The sequence below is a fragment of the Triticum dicoccoides genome, chromosome 6A (assembly GCF_002162155.2).
Source record: "Triticum dicoccoides isolate Atlit2015 ecotype Zavitan chromosome 6A, WEW_v2.0, whole genome shotgun sequence".
NCBI lineage: Eukaryota > Viridiplantae > Streptophyta > Magnoliopsida > Poales > Poaceae > Triticum > Triticum dicoccoides.
Genome location: NC_041390.1, coordinates 486,545,909 through 486,564,908, shown reverse-complemented (window position 1 = coordinate 486,564,908; position 19,000 = coordinate 486,545,909). Strand labels below are relative to the sequence as shown.

At 42.6% G+C, this 19,000-nt stretch overlaps 1 long non-coding RNA gene across 1 annotated transcript; it reads left to right on the top strand.

Moving 5' to 3' along the window:
- The first annotated feature begins 271 nt into the window (after positions 1-271).
- LOC119319416 lies at positions 272-3,362 on the top strand. The gene is made up of 3 exons (XR_005154477.1): positions 272-354; positions 452-596; positions 1,027-3,362. It is a non-coding gene; the product is annotated as an uncharacterized LOC119319416 (long non-coding RNA).
- Positions 3,363-19,000: the final 15,638 nt, after the last annotated feature.

Here is a 19,000-nt window from a genome sequence, read left to right as displayed (position 1 = left end):
TCTTTTATGAATTATCCGTAAATTGCAAATAATATGGTAATGCTCTATGTTCGTGCATACAGGCCCACATAAAGTAAGGTCGGTCTGTGTTTATTTGATGGTACTCACGCTGTCAGGTTAGTTCCTTATGATGGGTTGTGATGTACATGAATTTAACTACCCTTCCAGTGCTGCAATTAAACTCATTTTCATGATGGAATAAATTTCTGCATCAACAGGATCGAATCTGTTGTCGGTAAAGAAAATGTTGGCTCGTATGTTATGGGCACAACCGGTGAGATGGTTGTTGTGTGGATAGAGAATCAGCTCCATGAAAACAAAACAAAGGAGCTGATATTGCAATAGGTTAACCAGGTTACTTTGTGATTTGCCTTGCCCTATACCATTCTCTGATGCAATTAATTCGTGAAAGAAAGGTAACAGGTGACAATACGTTTGCCTTTTATTCCAGCTGCGTGAGCGTCTACGGACCCCAAACAGGGAGTCACCAGTCAGCTGCTGTGCGATCTCGAAAATGCGGGTTCTTTTATGACCACCATGGATCCCTCACCCCAAGTCATGATCCAGTTGCTGAATGTCCACAAGAAAATTTATGTGTAAGCAACGTTGCATCCCAATCTCTCTCTCATACAGTATTCTATGTTTTGCAAGTTTGTGTTGGCCACCTATTTGTTAATATGCTTCTCAAGGTCTAAAAATACTCTCTCTATCTGTCTCTCTTTCTCTGTCATCCATCATGCTCTGTTTTGCCAATCGTGCTAGCCACCTATTTGTTAATATGCTTCTCAAGGTCTAAACATATTTTATTAGATTTCTCACACATTATACAAGGATTATACTGAATAAATTTTAAAAGAGTGGAATCACATATCCAAAAGGCCAATTCATATAGAGGCAATGACCTACTGAACGTTGCTAATAATGATGCTACTATTTTTCAGAATAAACCCGAACCTACAGGAACCATATAGTAGTGGTGAAAAAATGGATAGAGTGATAAACAACTTTTGTATTTTTCTTATTCAGATTAAAGGGACCTCATTCCCCAAGCTACTCGACGAAAAATAAAATGTATGCATGCGCCAATGAATTCCAAAAATTAATCCTCATGTGTGTCCAAATATTTTGTCTGAGAAGTCCGAATGTTCAGTGTTGGAGAAGTATACCTCCCGCTAATAGAACAGGGGAAAGATCATTTCGTTGATGGCGAGTTCACACTGATGCTGATCACCGGCGCGCGTTGGCAGTGTCATGCTGCTTGGTCAGCACTGCAACTACACAGCTAAGAAGGAGGTAGGTGAGGTGGGCCTGAGATCTGGAGCATCCAGCTAAGAGTGTTGATTTTTGTGTGTGTTGGATTCAGTACTTATCAGTGATATTGGTAGTTCTCTGTAGTACTCTGTTTGTATTAGTTTTACCTTTTCCATCATGATTGCTTAGTTGCATTATTTTTGCTTCTAACTATACTGCCCAGATGTTACTATACTTCCCTGCTGCAGATGATAGTGTCTCAAACTGGACTTTTTGATCATTTGATAAACGTTTGGAAATTCAAGCGTGGTCCTCTTCTGCAACCTGTGACCTATTACTTCTTAATTTATGGACTTTAAGTTTCAGTCATCCCTATATCGTCAGGTAATATAACAAGGCTATTGTTTAGATCATATAATCAAGCATGTCTTCTTATCGGAATTAGTGATTGCCATGTTTGTTGAATTAAAGTTTCGCTTGTCAGATCAGTTTACACACATTGAATTTTACTTAGGGTACCTCTAAGGTTTTACCTTCTGCAAAGATATAACACCTATAGATGATCCGATTTTTCTTCTTCTAGATCCCCATGTGTGTGTGTATATGTGTGTGGGTAACTAATTTGCCCCGTGTATAGGTAGACAATGATCAATATGAGAGGGTGCTCAGCTACATATTGATCCTTGTCAATATACTGAATTTGTACAAATTTACTGAATTTACAGATGGAGCTATATGTCCTCGGTGATGTACAAGCAAACATTAAATTGTTGCAGTGTACAATGTCCCTGAGTAATTCCTGGCGCTACAAGTTTTAAAATAAAAAGATGACGGGTCTCTACCATATTCAGCCTTCGCTTTAGAATTTGATTTGAACTATAGGACAACTGGTTGCTTTTGGTAATTTATGCCACTAATTCTCGGTCCTTTGTGTGAGCTATGTTTTCCTTGCGCTTTTGCTTCTTATTTACATATTGGTATGGTGTCAGGTTTACTTGCCTACAAGTTTGGTTCCACTTGGTACGGACACCGTGCTCTGCTGTCAGCATATCTGTAGTATCAGGATATTATTACGACCTTGAATGCTGAATTTAAGGATGTCTTATCATGTACTCCTTCCGTTCCAAAATAGATAACTCAACTTTGTACTAACTTTAATACAAAGTTAGTATAAGGTTGGGTCATCTATTTTGGAACGGAGGGAGTATTACTTTGACTCCCTTCTGAATTATGAGGTCATCCCATAGTCGTCCACTAATCTGGTGTCTGGTCCATCTTCTTACCCTTATCATCCTCTGTCCAATCTTGCCCTGAATGTGTATAGACTGTCGAATACTTCAAACAATGAGCAATTTGAAGTTCATAAATATGAAAAATATCTGAAAATGGATTCATTTTTGTTGAAATAACAATGTGTAGAGTGGAAATGCAGAACTATATGTTCCTATTTCAACAACTGGTATTGAATATATGGTCAACCTTCTTAGAAAAAACTACAAAGTCTAAACATTATTGTGTGATACATATGGAAAACTGTGATGTCTATTTTTCTGAAATATTTTTACTTTATAAAAAGTTTTAAACATGTCATTGCATTATGTTTCATATTTTTGGCCAAGACGCTCTGTGGGGCGATGTCACATGGTCGGCAAGGCAGCGTTCTACAGCGCACCAGCCCGCAACAGAGGCGGCGCCCACGGCGCAGCCTTGGCCTTTGGTGCGCACCGCGGGGGCAGTGCTACCGGCCGCCGGCACGGCCCCGGAGCTGCTTCCCCAAATGGTGGTGCCCATGGCTGTGGCCCATTGGCCCCCGGCCAGGTTCCCTGCGGAGGCGCGCGGGTGGCGGCCTCTGACTTGAAGTCTTCTTGAGATTTGTACGCTGATTGCTTGGCCGTCGCTTTGTACTGTCACTACCTATACTGAAGATTAGTTATTTTGCTTTCACTTGGAGTGAGGTGTAGTGGGTTCAGGTTGCTGCTGCTGATTTTTTTGTATGTGATGTTCTAATGATTGTGTGTCTGACCAAGCATAGTTGCGCTTCTGACAATGTATTGGCCTTCCTTTGCTGCACCGAAGTTAGTGAATTGTTCACCGTGCTTGACATTGTTCTAAGCAGGGAAATTTGTGGTGATTTGTAATCAAACTTGCAAAGAACATCCTTACTTCTGATTATGTTTGAAGAGGTGTGATGGATGGTTGATCTGAGACCTACTGTTTGATGTTTGTTTGCCTTTGCTTTCTAACCAGTGAGGGCTGAAGTGACTGAATCTGGAAGTTCTTTAGCGATTGATGCTCTGTCCCAAGTTGAGCATACTCTACTTCTGGTCATTGACCGCAACCCTTACCTCAGTTTTAATTCCTTGAGGTGCCTTTGTGATGCCTTTATTTGTCCATGTTATTATTGTGCCTGCCATATGGAATTTTGAGTTTGAGTATTTATTTCATATTTGGTCAGCTTTCTTATTAAATGATAGCCCTTTGTGCTCCAGTTGAGTTGATTAAATCTTTTTCATATCACCATAGTTGATGAAGCAAAAGAATTCTACCCTCTATTTGGCTTGGGGTAAATAAAATATTGCCCTTATCTTTTCTGGGTGTACTATGAAGTATTTCTCAAATTTGCGCAGGACAATGGGTCCAAGAGTTGATGGTTGGGAAGTATCTTTGAAAGGAATGATGGGCATAGTGGTACTTCTTGGGCTTGTCATTACTTCCATCTATTGGGGAGTGAACAAGCTTGTGTTGAATGATGATTCTCTTCCAAAATCCGACCACAAGAAGAAAAAGGTCAGTAGAATACTTGAATGTGCTTCGTTGACGCGAGCAGTCTTAGAAGATCGGTACATATGTACTTATTTCTGACGTCCAAATTTCATCGTACAAAAATAAATACTCAGTGTAATCTTATCTCTGATGTTTGCAAAAATTAAATTAAAAAATGTTGCATAATGGCACGTGGAGCAGGTTACATTTCATTTTTTTGCCCAGTGCAATGCACGGGCATTTGTACTAGTAATTTAAAATATTACCTTCTGTGCGGCCGTTTATAAAATCTGAGAGTTGGACAGTCGTCGGCTTTTACCCCCATGTAACTAGTACTGGGGTGTTCGGGATAAACCTGAACACTCTTTACCCCAATTTTGGGTCCTTTGAGGGAGGTGTTAAGCGCAACGAACCAGGCAATCGGACTATAATGCTTTATCACTCTCACTTAGCCATAGAAGGCTATGATTTTAAATTTTTGGTGAAGCCCCTGGTATTCGGAGGGCTGAATTTGGGGCGATATACACGCCTAAGCCGGACAAGGCCGACTCCTCGCCCGAAGCGGAAAAAGTCTTTAAGGACTTGAGACCTCTCGAACAGAGACCAGTCTCTCGCCTTATCATGACAGTCAATTTTTGGCTTTCTCTACTGAGGTGCTCGTCCGAAAGAACCGGGACACAATCGCAGTAGTTCTCCCACCGCTACCTTAGCTGATATAGCGGAACGTAAGGTACCAAAGCGTGGGAGTCGGGCAACCCAACATTTGACCAAAGACATGATTCGGAGCTGATGCATATAATGCTATAAGTTCGGGGTGCCGCACTGTCGAAAGTGTTCGAACTTCTTGCGCCGTATTATGGGGTAAACGAGGTCCCCTGGCGAACTGACCGCACCGGCACGTGCGGGTGCGGATTGTCGTAAATGGACATATATATATATATATAAGAGAAAGAGAAAAACTTAAATAATGCAATGACAGATTAATGATATGCATTGTTATTTAAATGATACGCCGAAGCGTACTTGGTACAAGTAGTGCAATAAGTATAAAGGAGGACAGGTCGAAATGTCCTATCCCAGGGCAAGCTGCGCATAAAATAGTGAAAAGTGGGTATATCAATTATTACTAGAGACCACCTGGCGGTTCCCGTGTTCATCTTAGCTTCTTGCTGTCTTGGTTGTTGCTTCCTGAATGTGTCCGGCAATCGTACTTCCGGAAAGGGCTTCCAGAGAGTTAGGCCCTGAAAGAGAAAAGGAATGTCGAAGGTATACAGCCCCTAGTGTGGTTAAGCCACAATGTGGGGCGTGTCCTGATCGTGCCCCCGCCTATGTCCATGGTATTTTTAATGCGTAGTTATGTACGCGCGGCACGGATTTTGTCGCTTTACTAGGACTGGGACGGGGCCGAATTGCTAGGCTAGCTCTGATCGTGCCAGGCGATCCTGTTGCAGCTTGTTCCAGACTCGCTTGAAGGTGTCCGGGGGCCGTGACGCCGAATGAGTGGTCTGCCAGAACAGGTTGCTTTGTGCCTCTGCTGCAAGGGCTGCAGTGTGCTCTTCCGTACGAAGCGAGCGTTCTGTGTTTCCATTTACTGTTATGACCCCGCGAGGTCCTGGCATCTTGAGCTTGAGGTATGCATAATGCGACACTGCATTGAATTTTGCAAATGTTGTCCATCCGAGCAGTGCATGATAGCCACTTCGAAAAGGGACGATGTCGAAGATTAACTCTTCGCTTCGGAAGTTATTCGGTGATCCGAAGACCACTTCCAGTGTGATTGAGCCTGTGCAATGGGCCTCTACACCTGGGATGATGCCTTTAAAGGTGGTTTTGCTGGGTTTGATCCTCGAGGGATCGATACCCATTTTTCACACTGTATCCTGATAAAGCAGGTTCAGGTTGCTGCCGCCGTCCATAAGGACTCGAGTGAGCTGAAATCCATCAATGATGGGGTCTAGGACCAGTGCGGCGGATCTGCCATGACGGATGCGGGGGTGATCCCTGCGATCGAAGGTGATCGGGCAAGCAGACCATGGGTTGAATTTTGGGGCGACGGGCTCCATCGCATAGACGTCCCTTAGTGCATGCTTCCGCTCCCTCTTGGGAATGTGGGTTGCGTATATCATGTTCACCGTCTTCACTTGTGGGGGAAACCCCTTCTCTCCTCCTGTGTTCGGCGGCCGGGGCTCCTCCTCGTCATTGCTATGCAGCCCCTTGTCCTTGTTTTCAGCATTTAACTTGCCGGCCTGCTTGAACACCCGGCATTCTATATTGGTGTGATTGGCTGGCTTGCCGGGGGTGCCGTGGATTTCGGCTTCTCCTGGACGAGGTGGCGGGCGAGCCATTCGTCTCAGATGTTATGCTTGAATGCCGCTAGGGCCTCTGCATCCAGACAGTCTACAATTTGATTTTTCTTAGTCAGGAACCGTGTCCAGAATTGTCTGGCTGATTCCCCTGGCTCCTGGATTATGTGGCTCAAGTCATCAGCATCCGATGGCCGCACATTAGTGCCCTGGAAGTTGTCAAGAAATGTGTCTTCCAGATCCTCCCAACTGTCGACGGAATCTGCTGGCAAGCTATTCAGCCAATGTCGAGCTGGTCCTTTGAGTTTTAGTGAGAGGTACTTGATGGCATGTAGATCATCACTGTAAGCCATGTGGATATGAAGGAGGAAATCCTCAATCCATACAGCGAGATCTGTTGTGCCATCGTATGATTCGATATTTATGGGTTTGAAACCCTCCGGGAATTCATGATTCATAACTTCATCAGTGAAGCATAAGGGGTGTGCGGCACCTCTGTGTCGGGCTATATCCCGACGTAGTTCGTAGGAGTCTTGTCTGCTGTATTCAGCCCGGCCGGATTTACTCTTGGTGTATCTGACGCAACGATCGTCGTCTCGTGTGGGCGCACGTGCCCGTGTCCCATATATTGACCTTGCGATTTTTGCCTTATTGTCCAAGATGTCGCACAGGTCCTCTGTGTTGTCCCGGGCCTTAATATTTTTGACTGAGTGGCGACGGGGTGCGGTCTGAACTTTAGGCTGAAACACCTCTTTGGTTCTGCCGCGTAGTGGCTGGTCAGCTGCATCGTACGCTGGTGAATGAGGTTTCAATGCTTCCTCCTCGAGGTGAGGTAGCAACCTGCGTTTTGGGTAACTCTTGGACGGGCGCTCGAGTTCATGCTCCTCGGTCGCAAGGACTTCGGTCCACCTATCTGCTAGCAGGTCTTGATCAGCTTGAAGTTGTTGTTGTTTTTTCTTAAGGCTACTTGCCGAGGCCATAAGCCGGCACTTGAAGCGCTCTTGCTCGACGGGGTCCTTAGGCATGATAAACTCGTCGTCGTCGAGGCTCGCCTCGTCTTCGGAGGGAGGCATGTAATTGTCCTTCTCCGGTTCTCCATCTGATGTCTGCTCTAGAGGGCTAGCTTGTTCGTCCTCTAGCTCTACACTGTGCTGGAGGGGATTGTTGTTGTCTTCGGCGCTATCCAGAGTGCTATTATCTCCTGTGCCGGTATCACTTCTCTTGCTGTGGCGGGACTTAGAGCGGCGCTGCTGACGTCGGCGCTTGGGTTGCTTCTTGGAGGGGTCATCCTCCGCTGTCTTGTTGCCATTGCCTTCTTTGGGGGTGTCCACCATGTATATATCATATGATGAGGTGGCGGTTCAGCGCCCTAAGGGCGGTGGTTCCTGTTCCTCTCCGGCTTCATCGTCCATACCATCGAAGTCTTCGGAGTCGAACTCGAGCATGTCGGGTAAGTCGTAGATAGTGGCTACTAAGTGGGTGGTGGGTGGGCAGCAAATTTCTTCGTCGTCTGCATCTCGTTCTAGCCGGACATAGTTCGGTCAAGGTTCTCCTGACAGGGAGAGAGACCTTAATGAATTTAGCACATCTCCGAAAGGTGAGTGCTGAAAGATATCAGCGGAGGTGAAATCCATAATCGGCGCCCAATCGGATCCGACGAGCACGGGTGTGAGCGGCTCGGAGTCTGTGGTCGGAGATGAATCCAGTGGTTCGGCGGCACGGCTCTCGTAAGGGGTGAAGTTAGTATTTGGCTCTATCGCCCCAGATAGTGCGGCCTCCATGGCGAGGTCTATCCCTCCGCTCCCGGATGGCGCGATTTGTTGCGGGCTAACAGCCGGAGTAGTTGCGGATGCTATCTCCCGAACACTGTCCGACGACAGAGTTATGTCATGCTCGTTGCGACTGTGCGGCGCGTCCGGCATGGGCTCGAATCCTTCGAAGATGAAGTCTTCACGGATGTCGGTCGTGTAGTTCAAGTTTCCAAATCTGACCTGATGGCCAGGGGCATAGCTTTCGATCTGCTCCAGGTGGCCAAACGAATTGGCCTGTAGTGCGAAGCCGCCGAATAAGAAGATCTGTCCGGGGAGGAAACCCTCACCCTGGACCGCATCGCTAGCGATGATCGAAGGAGCCATCAAGCCTTACGGTGACGACACAGTGGAACTCTCAATGAAATCACCAATGTCGGTGTCAAAACCGGCGGATCTCGGGTAGGGGGTCCCGAACTGTGCGTCTAAGGCGGATGGTAACAGGAGGCAGGGGACACGATGTTTACCCAGGTTCGGGCCCTCTTGATGGAGGTAATACCCTACGTCCTGCTTGATTGTTCTTGATGATATGAGTAGTACAAGAGTTGATCTACCACGAGATCAAAGAGGCTAAACCCTAGAAGCTAGCCTATGGTATGATTGTATATTGTCCTACGGACTAAAACCCTCCAGTTTATATAGACACTGGAGGAGGCTAGGATTACACAAGGTCGGTTACAAAGGAGGAGATATACATATCCGTATTGCCTAGCTTGCCTTCCACGCCAAGTAGAGTCACATCCGGATACGAGACGAAGTCTTCAATCTTGTATCTTCATAGTCCAACAGTCCGGCCAAAGGATATAGTCCGGCTATCCGGAGACCTGATGTCTACTACACAACCTTCTTCTTGTAGACGTTGTTGGGCCTCCAAGTGCAGAGGTTTGTAGGACAGTAGCAAATTTCCCTCAAGTGGATGACCTAAGGTTTATCAGTCCGTAGGAGGCGTAGGATGAAGATGGTCTCTCTCAAGCAACCCTGCAACCAAATAACAGAGAGTCTCTTGTGTCCCCAATACACCCAATACAATGGTAAATTGTATAGGTGCACTAGTTCGGCGAAGAGATGGTGATACAAGTGGTATATGGATGGTAGATAAAGGTTTTTGTAATCTGAAAATATAAAAACAACAAGGTAACGAATGATAAAAGTGAGCGTAAACGGTATTGCAATGCGTTGAAACAAGGCCTAGGGTTCATACTTTCACTAGTGCAAGTCCTCTCAACAATAATAACATAATTGGATCACATAACTATCCCTCAACATGCAACGAAGAGTCACTCCAAAGTCACTAATAGCGGAGAACGAATGAAGAGATTATGGTAGGGTACGGAACCACCTCAAAGTTATTCTTTCCAATCAATTCGTTGGGCTATTCCTATAAGTGTCACAAACAGCCCTAGAGTTCGTACTAGAATAACACCTTAAGACACAACCAAAACCCTAATGTCACCTAGATACTCCAATGTCATCTCAAGTATCCGTGGGTATGATTATACGATATGCATCACACAATCTCATATTCATCTATTCAACCAACACATAGAACCTCAAAGAGTGCCCAAAAGTTTCTACCGAAGAATCACGACGAAAACGTGTGCCAACCCCTATGCATAAGTTCATGGGCGGAACCCGCAAGTTGGTCACCAAAACATACATCAAGTGAATCACGTGATATCCCATTGTCACCACACATATGCACGGCAAGACATACATCAAGTGTTCTCAAATCTTTAAAGACTCAATCTGATAAGATAACTTCAAAGGGGAAACTCAATCCATTACAAGAGAGTAGAGGGGAGGAGAAACATAAGATCCAACTATAATAGCAAAGCTCGCGATACATCAAGAACACATAGCTACTTGTACGTACCCTCAGCCTCGAGGGAGAACTACTCCCTCCTCATCATGGAGAGCACCGGGATGATGAAGATAGCCACTAGAGAGCCATTGCCCCCTCTGGCAGGGTGCCAGAACGGGTCTAGATTGGTTTTCGGTGGCTACGGAGGCTTCTGGCGGCGTAACTCCTGATCTATTGTGCTCCCCGGATGTTTTTAGGGTATATGGAGATATATAGGCGGAAAAAGTACGTCAGGGGGGCCACGAGGGTGCAGGGCGCGCCCTAGGGGGTGGGCGCGCCCCCTACCTCGTGGCCTCCTCGAAGCTTCCTTGACGTAGACTCCAAGTCTCCCGGGTTGCTTTCCTTCCAAAAATGAGTTCTGTGAAGTTTCAGGTCAATTGGACTCCGTTTGATTTTCCTTTTCTTCGAAACCCTAAAATAGGCAAAAAAACAGAAACTGGCATTGGGCTCTGGGTTAATAGGTTAGTCCCAAAAATAATATAAAAGTGTATAATAAAGCCCATAAACATCCAAAACAGAAGATAATATAGCATGGAGCAATCAAAAATTATAGATACGTTGGAGACGTATCAGCATCCCCAAGCTTAATTCCTGCTCGTCCTCGAGTAGGTAAATGATAAAAACAGAATTTCTGATGGGAGTGCTACTTGGCATAATTTCAATGTAATTCTTCTTAATTGTGGCATGAATATTCAGATCCATAAGATTCAAGATAAAAGTTCATATTGACATAAAAATAATAATTCAAGCATACTAACTAAGCAATCATGTCTTCTCAAAATAACATGGCCAAAGAAAGTTCATCCCTACAAAATCATATAGTTTAGTCATGCTCTATTTTCGTCATACAAGAATGCTCTCATCATGCACAACCCCGATGACAAGCCAAGAAATTGTTTCATACTTTAGTAATCTCAAACTCATAAACCTTCACGCAATACATGAGCGCGAGCCATGGACATAGCACTATGGGTGGAATAGAATATGATGATGGGGGTTATGTGGAGAAGACAAAAAGGAGAAAGTCTCACATCAATGAGGCTAATCAATGGGCTATGGAGATGCCCATCGATTGATGTTAATGCGAGGAGTAGGGATTGCCATGCAACCGATGCACTAGAGCTATAAATTTATGAAATCTCAACAAAATAAACTAAGTGGGTGTGCATCCAACTTGCTTGCTCATGAAGACCTAGGGCACTTGAGGAGGCCCATTGTTGGAATATACAAGCCAAGTTCTATAATGAAAATTCCCACTAGTATATGAAAGTGACAAAACAAGAGACTCTCTATCATGAAGATTATGGTGCTACTTTGAAGCACAAGTGTGCCAAAGGATAGTAGCATTGTCCCTTCTCTCTTTTTCTCTCATTTTTTTGGGCCTTCTCTTTTTTTATGGCCTTTTTATTTTATTTTTGTTTTTTTGGGCCTTCTCTTTTTTATGGCCTTTCTCTTTTTTCCCTCACTTGGGACAATGCTCTAGAAAATGATGATCATCACACTTCTATTTATTTACAACTCAATGATTACAACTCGATACTAGAACAAAGATGACTCTATATGAACGCCTCCGGCGGTGTACCGGGATATGCAATGAATCAAGAGTGACATGTATGAAAAATTATGAATGGTGGCTTCGCCACAAATACGATGTCAACTACATGATCATGCAAAGCAATATGACAATGATGAAGCGTGTCATAATAAACGGAACGGTGGAAAGTTGCATGGCAATATATCTCGGAATGGCTATGGAAATGCCATAATAGGTAGGTATGGTGGCTGTTTTGAGGAAGATATAAGGAGGTTTATGTGTGAAAGAGCGTGTCATATCTCGGGGTTTGGATGCACCGGCGAAGTTTGCACCAACTCTCAATGTGAGAAAGGGCAATGCACGGTACCGAAGAGGCTAGCAATGATGGAAGGGTGAGAGTGTGTATAATCCATGGAGTCAACATTAGTCATAAAGAACTCACATACTTATTGCAAAAACCTACAAGTCATCAAAAACCTCGGCACTACACGCATGCTCCTAGGGGTTTAGATTGGTAGGAAAAGACCATCGCTCGTCCCCGACCGCCACTCATAAGAAGGACAATCAAATAACACCTCATGCTTCAAATTTGTTACATAACGTTTACCATACGTGCATGCTACGAGACTTGCAAACTTCAACACAAGAATTTCTCAATTTCACAACTACTCAACTAGCACGACTTTGATATTATTACCTCCATATCTCAAAACAATCATCAAGCATCAAACTTCTCTTAGTATTCAAAACACTCATAAGAAAATTTTATTAATCTTGAATACCTAGCATATTAGGATTAAGCACATTACCATGTTGTTTAAGACTCTCAAAATAATATAAGTGAAGCATAAGAGTTCATTTATTTCTACAAAATAAAACCACCACTATGCTCTAGAAGGATATAAGTGAGGTACTAGTGCAAATGACAAACTACTCCGAAAGATATAAGTGAAGATCAATGAGTAGTTGAATAATTATGCAACTATGTGAAGACTCTCTGACATTTAATAATTTCAGATCTTGTTATTTTATTCAAACAACAAGCAAAACTAAATAAAATAAAATGACGCTCCAAGAAAAACACATATCATGTGGCGAATAAAAATATAGCTCCAAGTAAAGTTACCGATGAACGAAGACGAAAGAGGGGATGCCTTCCGGGGCATCCCAAGCTTAGGCTCTTGGTTGTCCTTGAATATTACCTTGGGGTGCCTTGGGCATCCCCAAGCTTAGGCTCTTGCCACTCATTATTCCATAGTCCATCGAATCCTTACCCAAAACTTGAAAACTTCACAACACAAAACTTAACAGAAAACTCGTAAGCTCCGTTAGTATAAGAAAATAAATCACCACTTCAAGGTACTGTAATGAACTCATTATTTATTTATATTGGTGTTAAACCTACTATATTCCAACTTCTCTATGGTTTATAAACTCTTTTACTAGCCATAGATTCATCAAAATAAGTAAACAACACATGAAAACAGAATCTGTCAAAAACAGAACAGTCTGTAGTAATCTGTAACTAACGTATACTTCTGGAACTCAAACAATTCTCAAATAAATTGCTGGACGTGAGGAATTTATCTATTAATCATCTGCAAAATGAATTAACTAAATAGCACTATCCACTAAAAATGGCAGCAATTCTCGTGAGCGCTAAAGTTTCTGTTTTTTACAGCATGATCAACAAGACTTTCCCCGAGTCTTCCCAACGGTTCTACTTGGCACAAACACTAATTAAAACATAAAACCACATCTAAAAAGAGGCTAGATTAATTATTTATTACTAAACAGGAGCAAAAAAGCAAGAAACAAAAATAAAATTGGGTTGCCTCCCAACAAGCGCTATCGTTTAACGCCCCTAGCTAGGCATGATGATTTCAATGATGCTCACATAAAAGATAAGAATTGAAACATAAAGAGAGCATCATGAAGAATATAAGTAGCACATTTAAGTCTAACCCACTTCCTATGCATAGGGATTTTGTGAGCAAACAACTTATGGGAACAAGAATCAACTTGCATAGGAAGGTAAAGCAAGCAAAATTTCAAAATTTTATGCACATAGAGAGGAAACTTGATATTATTGCAATTCCTACAAGCATATATTCCTCCCTCATAATAATTTTCAGTAGCATCATGAATGAATTCAACAATATAACCAGCACCTAAAGCATTATTTTCATGATCTACAAGCATAGAAATTTTATTACTCTCCACACAAGCAAAATTCTTCTTATGAATAATAGTGGGAGCAAACTCAACAAAATAATTATCATGTGAGGCATAATCCAATTGAAAACTAACATCATGATGACAAGTTTCATGGATATCATTATTCTTTAAAGCATACAAGTCATCACAATAATCATCATAGATAGCAACTTTGTTCTCATAATCAATTGGAACCTCTTCTGGGATAGTGGATTCATCACAAAATAAAGTCATGACCTCTCCAAATCCACTTTCATCAATATAATCATAATAAATAGGAGGCATGATTTCATAATAATAAATTTGCTCATCAAAACTTGGGGGACAAAAAATATCATCTTCATCAAACATAGCTTCCCCAAGCTTGTGGCTTTGCATATCATTAGCATCATGGATATTCAAAGAATTTGTACAAACAACATTGCAATCATGCTCATCATTCAAATATTTAGTGCCAAACATTTTATAGATTTCTTCTTCTAGCACTTGAGCACAATTATCCTTTCCATCATACTCACAAAAGATATTAAAAAGATGAAGCGTATGAGGCAAACTTAATTCCATTTTTTTGTAATTTTATTTTATAAACTAAACTAGTGATAAAACAAGAAACTAAAAGACTCGATTGCAAGATCTAAAGATATACCTTTAAGAACTCACCTCCCCGGCAACGGCGCCAGAAAAGAGCTTGATGTCTACTACACAACCTTCTTATTGTAGACGTTGTTGGGCCTCCAAGTGCAGAGCTTTGTAGGACAGTAGCAAATTTCCCTCAAGTGGATGACCTAAGGTTTATCAATCCGTAGGAGGCGTAGGATGAAGATGGTCTCTCTCAAGCAACCCTGCAACCAAATAACATTGAGTCTCTTGTGTCCCCAACACACCCAATACAATGGTAAATTGTATAGGTGCACTAGTTCAGCGAAGAGATGGTGATACAAGTGGTATATGGATGGTAGATAAAGGTTTTTGTAATCTGAAAATATAAAAACAGCAAGGTAACGAATGGTAAAAGTGAGCGTAAACGGTATTGCAATGCGTTGAAACAAGGCCTAGGGTTCATACTTTCACTAGTGCAAGTCCTCTCAACAATAATAACATAATCACATAACTATCCCTCAACAAGCAACAAAGAGTCACTCCAAAGTCACTAATAGTGGAGAATGAACGAAGAGATTATGGTAGGGTACGAAACCACCTCAAAGTTATTCTTTCCAATCAATCCGTTGGGCTATTCCTATAAGTGTCACAAACAGCCCTAGAGTTCGTACTAGAATAACACCTTAAGACACAAATCAACCAAAACCCCAATGTCACCTCAAGTATCCGTGGGTATGATTATACGATATGCATCACACAATCTCAGCTTCATGTATTCAACAAACACATAGAACCTCAAAGAGTGCCCCAAAGTTTCTACCAGAGAATCATGACGAAAACGTGGGCCAACCCCTATGCATAAGTTCATGGGCGGAATCCGCAAGTTGGTCACCAAAACATACATCAAGTGAATCACGTGATATCCCATTGTCACCACAGATATGCACGGCAAGAAATACATCAAGTGTTCTCAAATCTTTAAAGACTCAATCCGATAAGATAACTTCAAAGGGGAAACTCAATCCATTACAAGAGAGTAGAGGGGGAGGAGAAACATAAGATCCAACTATAATAGAAAAGCTCGCGATACATCAAGATTGTGCCAAATCAAGAACACGAGAGAGAGAGAGAGAGAGAGAGAGAGAGAGATCAAACACATAGCTACTGGTACATACCCTCAGCCCCGAGGGAGAACTACTCCCTCCTCGTCATGGAGAACACCGGGATGATGAAGATAGCCACTGGAGAGGGATTGCCCCCTCCAGCAGGGTGCCAGAATGGGTCTAGATTGGTTTTCAGTGGCTACGGAGGCTTCTGGCGGTGGAACTCCCGATCTATTGTGCTCCCGGATGTTTTAGGGTATATGGAGATATATAGGCGGGAAAAGTACGTCAGGGGGGCCATGAGGGGCCCATGAGGGTGGATGGCGCGTCCTAGGGGGGTGGGCGCGCCCTCCTACCTCGTGGCCTCCTTGAAGCTTCCTTGATGTAGACTCCAAGTCTCCCGGGTTGCTTTCCTTCCGAAAATGAGTTCCGTGAAGTTTCAGGTCAATTGGACTCCGTTTGATTTTCCTTTTCTTCAAACCCCTAAAATAGGCAAAAAAACAGAAACTGGCACTAGGCTCTGGGTTAATAGGTTAGTCCCAAAAATAATATAAAAGTGTATAATAAAGCCAATAAATATCCAAAACAGAAGATAATATAGCATGGAGCAATCAAAAATTATAGATACGTTGGAGACGTATCAAGACCCCCTAATCCAGGACTCCCTCAACTCGCAATCATAGAAACTACTATATGATAATTGATTATATGTAGCTCTTACTTAGACTTTGCTAAATAATAAATATTAATTGTGATTGTCTGGTGACTAAGAACATAGGTTGTTAAGTTTGAATAGAATGCATTGTTTGAACCATAACATGTGAATTTATTGCTACTTGATCATGAGAAGTTTTATGATAAATGAGCACTATTTATGATACATAGTGATGCTAGAAAAGGTGATTAGAATTATCATTGATCAAACTTTTGCACTATGCTAGCATTCACACTTCATAAATTATTTCTTTTATCATTTACCTACTTGAGGACGAGCAAGAATTAAGCTTGGGGTTGCTGATACGTCTCCAACGTATCTATCATTTATGAAGTATTCATGCCATATTTACAGCAATTTTATATGGTTCTGGTGCACTTTTATATGATTTTTATGGAACTAACCTATTAACCTAGTGCCCAGTGCCAGTTGTTTTTTTCTACATGTTTTTGATTTTCCAGAAAATTCATACCAAACGAAGTCCAAATGCAATGAAATTTATAGTGATTTTTGGAACATAAGAGACCCCTGAAGCTTCGAGGGAGGGCCATAAGACCCACAAGGGAGTCACAAGCTCACCCCATGCACCCTGGGGGTAGAGCATGCCATTTGAGCTCGTTGGTCCCACATAACACCGATTGGCATGATTCCAACACTGAAAAATCCAATAAATCCATAAACCCCCGGAAAGAAACCTAGAACTTCCATGCCACCGCCGCAAGACTCTGTTCCAAAGCGATCTCGTCTAGAGGTCTTCTCTGAAACCCTGCCAGAGGGGGAAATCATCAACGGAGGCCATATTCATCATCTCGGCGGTCTCCATGACGAGGAGGGAGTAGTTCACCCTGGGGGCTAAGGGATGTACCAGTAGCTATGTGTTTGATCTCTCTCTCTCTCTCGTGTTCTTGATTTGGCATGATCTTGATTTACCATGAGCATTGTTAATATAGTGCGATTAGATGGTGTTTCCCCCTCTCTACCTGTTGTGATGAATTGGGTCTTTCCCTGTGAGGTTTCATTATTATCAGATTGAGTTTTTTGGATTTGAGAACATTTGATGTATGTCTTGCATGTGTATACCCATGATGACAATGGGGTATTCTATTGAGTCACTTGATGTATGCTTTGGTAATCAACTTGCGGATTCCTGAGGTGACAATGGGCTAATCTAGGCACATAGGTTGATACACATTTCCGTCCTACTTTCTCTGATAGAAACTTTGGGGTACTCTTTGAAGTTATTTGTGTTGGATTGAATATTATGAATCTAAAATTGTTTGATGCATATAAACAAATTAACTCGCGGATACTTGCTGTTACATTGGAGTATCTAGGTGACATTAGAGTTGATTGATGTGTATCATATGGTGTTATTTTAGTACGAACTCTAGTGCTATTTGTGACACTTATAGGGATGGCTCAATAGATTGACGCTAAAGATAACTTTGAGGTGGTTCGCTACCTACAACAATTTCATCTTATGTTCTCCGCTATTGATAAGAACTTTGAAGTGATTATTTGTCTCACGTTGAGGGATTGTTATATGATTCAATTATGTTAGCACTGTTGAGAGATTGCACTAGTGAAAGTATGAACCCTAGGCCTTGTCTCCAAGCATTGCAATACTGTTTGTGCTCATTTTTGTTACTTGCTACCTTGATGTTTTTATTATTTCAGAATACAAAACCTATATCTACTATCCATACTACACTTGTATCACCATCTCTTTGCTGAACTAGTGCACCTATACAACTTACCATTGTATTGGGTGTGTTGGGGACACAAGAAATTTCTTTTATTTAATTGCAGGCTTGTTTGAGAGAGATCATCTTCATCCTACACCTCCCACAGATTGATAAACCTTAGGTCATCCACTTGAGGGAAATTTGCTGTTGCCCTACAAAACTCTGCGCTTGTAGGCCCAACAGAGTCTACACGAAGAAAAGTTGTGTAGTAGACATCAGGAAACAACCAAAGCCAAACTCCCTGGATTATCAACCCGCGAAGGATGATCTGCTCCATTCTAGGTGATGGGTTGCTCTGACCAATTTAACCACTAAGGTATTGCTGGTGCCACTGCATTGATGGCACGCTTGCGCAACTTTTGATCTCTCTTGCAGGTATTGGTGGTAAAAACATGGTACTGCCCACTACTCAATTGCTTTGGATTTCTCTGAAAACCAGACATACCTCCCTGCTGCAGAGTCCCTTGGTCGGCTCCCTGGTTGCCGGCTCCTTGGTTGCTAGCTCCGTGGTTGCCGGATCCCTAATTGCCAGCTCTGTGGTTGCTTGTGCCTGGATTTCTAGGATGACCACCATTGTTACCTCCATTATTGTTGTTGCCATCAAAGCCCCTATTTCTTAATTCTTGCATGACAAAACATTTCTCGCAAGAATGATTGGTAGGTCTATTGGGTCTGTTATAGTGAGGACATGGGCCTTTAAGGGCTTGCCGATAATTGCTCGAAAGGAATCCCTGCAATGACCCTTTGGAGTTGTTGTTCTAACACCGACTCTTGTAACAAGTTTTGGTATTAGCAACAAAATTTGAGCCTCCTTCCGTGCTCTTGCACTTGTTGTTGTTTTTAGTCCCATTATTGTTGTTCTTATGGACCTTACCACCATTCTTCTTACCCTCCCAGATTTCTTCTTACCACCATTCTTTGGTTTTATCAGACTCGACATATTTGGTCATTGCATCCATGAGCACCCTCATATCCTTCACAATTCGCTTGATACATCTAAGGTTATGAATCAAAGGCTCAAACCTGCAGTTTTTCTCCAAGACAATAAGAGTTGTCTGCGTCATGATGCTCTCTGAAGAGTGGACAATCTCTACAACCCG